Source organism: Molossus molossus, unplaced genomic scaffold, assembly GCF_014108415.1.
Source record: "Molossus molossus isolate mMolMol1 unplaced genomic scaffold, mMolMol1.p scaffold_m16_p_14, whole genome shotgun sequence".
NCBI lineage: Eukaryota > Metazoa > Chordata > Mammalia > Chiroptera > Molossidae > Molossus > Molossus molossus.
Genome location: NW_023425349.1, coordinates 66,872,940 through 66,878,101, shown reverse-complemented (window position 1 = coordinate 66,878,101; position 5,162 = coordinate 66,872,940). Strand labels below are relative to the sequence as shown.

Genomic DNA, 5,162 nt, shown 5'->3' with positions numbered 1-5,162 from the left:
GACAGGGCAGGGAGGGGGAGGGGGAGGGGGAAATCAGTGGGGGGAAAAGGAGAAACATCTGTAACAAAAATTAATTAATAAAAAATAAATAAATAAATAAATAAAGCAAATAGTATCCTCGGGTGAGGATAAAAAGTAAAATAAATAAATGAATAAATAATTTCTTATGATACACAATGTCAGCCTTTCTCTTCTCAATATCTGTTTGAATCTTCAAATTATGCTTTCCATTTGAAAATATTCAATTCATCCTCATCTACAAACTGTGTGATTCCTTAAAGCTACTTTCTGCTGTCATTTCAATGGTGACAAACATCCCTTCTCCAGGCATGGTGCTAAGAATTTTCTATAGATGATCTCATTTTACTCTAACACTAATCCCAAGGGGAAAATACTGTTAATATCCCCACTTTAAACATGAGGAAACTGGGACATAAAGATATTCAGTCACTTGTCCAAAGTCACATCACTAGTAAGTGACAAAGTCAGGATTCAAACACAAATTGGCTGATACTAGAGCTGTGCTTTATATACCTCATTACTGGCCTTCAAAACATGGCTAATCCCCAGCCAGGGAGCCCGGGAGACCTCACTTGTCAGGGAAGTACTTCTGCACCCTCACACAGATCATTCTTCCCCACGTCCAAACTAACTACAAGTCAGGGTCTTCTTTTTTTTTTTTTTTTTTTTTTTTTTTGTTCAGGTAGAGTAGGAGGGGGAGAGAGGAACAGAGAGAGAGAGAAACATCGACGTGAAGGGACACATCGAGTGGCTGCCACCCGCACGACTGACCAGAGCCGGGGACAAACTGCAACCGAGGTACATGCCCTTAGCGGGAACCGAACCCGGGTCTCTCGGGACCGCAGGCCAACGCTCTAACCGCTGAGCCAAACCGGCCAGGGCAAGGGTCTTCTTAATGAAGGATGACTCAGCCCTCCAGTGGATCTCAACCAAGATGGCACTTCCACAGGCTTGGGCAAAAACCAAGCCATCCTGTAACAGTGATGGATAAAGGGAAAGTTTAAATCAGCTTTTTATGTTGATGTATTTATAGATTAATCTTCTTGGTATTAGAGTTAGACCAGTGTCTTTCAACCTGTGAGTCGCAACCCCTTTGGGAGTCGAATGACCCTTTCACAGGGGTCACCTAAGACCATTGGAAAACACATAGTATTTCCAATGGTCTTAGGAACCAAGACACCGCTCCTCTATCCATCTCCTAGCAGGTCCGCCCACATGCAGATACACCCACATACAATATGAAGAACTATATTAAAGGGTCATGGCATTAGGAAGGTTGAGAACCACTGAGTTAGACTCTCCATTCTCACCATTCCTCCTAAAATAGAAAAGGGGCTGCTATGTATATCATTCTACAATAGTAAGTTTTTTTATAAATAGGTAATAGAGTAATTGAGGCCAAGAGACCAATGATCTGGACATCCTGAGAGGAAGTACCAGCGACTTTAGAGTCTAGACCCACTGCTGGTACAAAATTTTCCTCCCTCATATCGGAGTCCTTCAGTTGGTCATCCAGAATGTACTCATCTCTCAGTGTGTCCAAACAGATCGGGGGGAAAGGAAGGGAGGAGTAGAAAGAATGAAAATAAAAACTACTATTATTGAGGACTTACTACATACCAGATACACTACGAATACCTGATCTCATGAATTCTCCCAATAATCCTATGGGATTATTATATACATTTAACAGATGAGAACACTGAGGCTTGGAGAGGCTGAGTAACTTGTGTAAAGCTATTCAGTAAGAGGGTTAGAATTCAAACCCACATCTGGCTGACTCTTAAGTCCAACCTCTTTCATAACAGTGCTGTCTTCAATAGTTATTTCACTGTTAAGGGCATGTTTCATTTTCAGCAAAACAAGACCAAGACAAAGGGGATGAGACAATCATATAATTTTAGAATTAAATGAGAGTTTAAATATCAAGTTCATCCTCTATCTGACAAATAAGGAATCTATTGCAAGAAGGGGGTTGTGGGGCTGGGTGGAAAAGGGTGAAGGGATTAAGCAAAAAACCAACTCATAGACATAGACAATAGTCCAGTGATTACAGAGGGAAAGGAAGGGTGAGGGAAGGAGAAAGAGGGTATGGGAGATATAAATGATAATGAAAGGAGTTTGACTTGGAGTGGTGAATACACAATACAATATACAAATGATGTATATAATTTTATTAACCAATGTCACCCCAATAAATTCATTAAAAAAATTTTTTTAAGGAAATATATTGCCTCGGGAGCTTAGGTGATTTGCCTGAGGTCTCACAGCTAATAAATGTGTATGCCAAGACAAATACAGAAAACTCCAGACTAAAACTATTCCCTTCATCTTTCCTCTTAGGTTGCATTGCTGTTGTTTCCTCTTCATTTCATGCAAAAGCATGTTCATTTCCTGATATACTATCATTTCGTTGTTACTAAGCACTAACTGTTCAACTAAACAAATGACAAAACGGTGGGTTCTCTTCTCCAAGATTATAAAAATATAAAATATTGATTTAGCCCTGGCTGGTGTGGCTCAAAGCGCCAGCCTTTGCACCAAAGGGTGGCAGGTTTGATCCCCCTCCCCCGTTCCATGTTCTGGAGACAACCAAGTGATGTGTCTCTATCACATCGATGTTTCTCTTTCTCACTTTCCCTCCCTCCCTTCCACTCTCTGTAAAAATCAACAGAAAAAAATATCCTCAGGTGAAGATTAACAAAAAGCCCAGCCAGCGTGACTAAATGGATTGAGTGGCCTCTCATAGACTGAGAGGTCCCAGTTAGATTTCAGGTTAAGGGCACATGCCTGGGTTGCCAGTAGGGTGTGTACAGGAGGCAGCCTATCAATGTTTGCATCTCTCCCTTCCTCTCTCCATAAAAGAAATCAATAAAAACATATTATTTTATTTTTATTCTCACCCGAGGACATTTTTTTCCATTTTTTGTTCAGAAAGAGTGGGAGGGAGAGAGAGAGAGAGAAACATGATGTGAAAGGGACACATGGAGTGGCTGGGGGGGGGGGGGGGCATGGAGTGGCTGCGGGGAGGGGGAGCAACCAGGGCCGGGGGAAAAACCGCACCCGAGGTACGAGCCTTTAGTGGGAACCGAACCCCGGGTCTCTGTGGACCGCAGGCCGACGCTCTAACGCTGAGCCAAACCGGCCAGGGCAAATATATACATATATACATATATATATATATATATATATATATATATTTTTTTTTTTTAAAGGAGGCTCAATTCCTGCAGAATATTTACTGCCTCAGAAAAACTCAGCTCATTTTTCTAAGTCTCTTAGAGCCCTTGAGGGTAAGCAGTACAAGCTACGGAAGACAGCCTAGAACAATTCATTCTTTCACTTATCAAACATTTACAGAGTCTTAGTGTACAACTGGCATTTTTTTTTTTAAGAATGAACATGACGTGATCCCTGTCCTCAGGGCTTTTACTGATCCTCAGGAGGTTAAGAGCTCTGAAGTCCTGAGTTGTAAACCTAAGAAGCTCCAAGTCCAGGCCCCCTGGGTCCTACCGTCTGGTCCCGACCCAGCCTTCTAGGGACTGCGGCAGCAGTGTCTGCCTAGGATGCTCCAAGGAGAACTTCTTCCAAGTGGGCGGAGAGGCCCAGCCCCCGGAGTTGATGGTGCGTCTCCACTGACAGCCCAAACTCATTTGGACCTCCCATTACTCACTGAAGCCCCCATATGTTCCTCTCTACACCTCCCCGCCCAAGTCTTTCACCTTGAAGACCTCCCACCTCGTGGTTACCTCTGGGGGCTCCCCTGGTCCAGACCGCACACCCAAGCCCCCAAGGGCAGCTTCAAATCTCAAAAGTAGAAAGAGGACCAGGCTGACCGCGGGGTTCAGAGCCAAAACTGCTTGAACTGGACGGACTCTAGGACCCGGGGATGGTGAACAAACAGCAGAGGGGGCCGGGTAGGGAACAAACCCGGAGGAGATGGTGTTTACAACGGCCACTTCCGGAGACTCGACTTCCCTCGCAGACCTTCACAGCCTTTCGCCCGCCTCCGGCCGCCGGCCCGCCTCCCGCCGCCCACAGCTCCAGGATACGCACTCGGAGAACGCTGGGCTCCGATTGGAAGAGCCGCGAAGCTGCGCGGTTTCGCTGGAAGGCGAGCCCGCGCATGCGCCGTTGCTGGGGAGCGGTGCGCTCGCGAGCGCGCGCTGTTCGGCGCCAGGCTCGCCGGCTCCCGCGCACCAGAATTTCCCGGCCTACGCCGCAGCGTGGTTCATGTCAGCATCGGACCGAAGTCACGGTCTCCGAATCCCGAGTGTCGACTGAAAAATACAGACTTTTTGGGCCCCTTTCCCCTGCCCACTGAATAAATATCTAAGGTCGGATCTGGACCCTGCATTTTAAAACTAGCTCCTCTGCTGAGCGTTGGAGCCGGAGCAGCCCCTCAGGGTCGGGTGATCTGGTTCCTGAGCCAGGGGCAAATTCTCCGCTTGGCTTCTGCACAATCGGCTTGTTTCCCGCAGTTTAGACCGCTCTGGGCCAGCACCGTGCTTCTTCCCCTCTTCTCTTCCCCACTGAATCCCAGCTTGTGGTTGTAAATTGGGCCAGAAAAATGCGGGTCAGTTCGCTGATGCTAGTGCAGCACCTTTCATTATAAATATTACATTATGAGGAGGTACCTCACAACGTCCTTGGATCCTTAGCATGTGCTAAGGACCCTTCCCCCACCCCTTCCTCCTCTCCTAGCTCCAAGCACACATGTACACACACACACCTTCCTCTAGTTGATCATTTATACTTTGGTTTCTCCCAGTAGCTGCTGCCGCCTCAGGGAAACTGGAAAACCATCTTCTTTTGTTCCTTGGGTTTTGAAACCCTATTCCCCAAAGGACATTGCACATTGGCAGAATTTTGATTAAGCATTTTATCTTCACCACCATCACCTCCTCTCTGGAAAAAAGGTGTTTACAGCAAAATTAGCCTTTTAAAATCATTCCTGATTGATTGTACTCAACCTGAAACCAGGTGTAGGGGAACCATCTTTCCCATCTCCCTGGGGAGAATCAACGGCCATGAATTCAAATATAAATTGAGATTAAAACCTCTGATTCTTGTAGTACTGAAATTTTAATTGGTTTGAGTTTAGTCATTTAAATTTAAAAAGAAAACCCACCTCACTTCGT

The 5,162-nt window shown here is 45.6% G+C and overlaps 1 protein-coding gene across 2 annotated transcripts in view; it reads right to left on the bottom strand.

The window, feature by feature from the left end:
* CCDC171 (coiled-coil domain containing 171) overlaps positions 1 to 3,900 on the bottom strand; it is a 340,065-nt gene extending 336,165 nt beyond the window's left edge. The window contains exon 1 of one of the 2 annotated variants that reach the window (XM_036260954.1): positions 3,771 to 3,900. The gene's annotated coding sequence lies outside the window, so the exon portion shown is untranslated. Of the gene's footprint in view, positions 1 to 534; positions 551 to 3,770 lie in introns of those variants that run through there. The other variant, XM_036260955.1, reaches the window with a different exon arrangement.
* Positions 3,901 to 5,162: the final 1,262 nt, after the last annotated feature.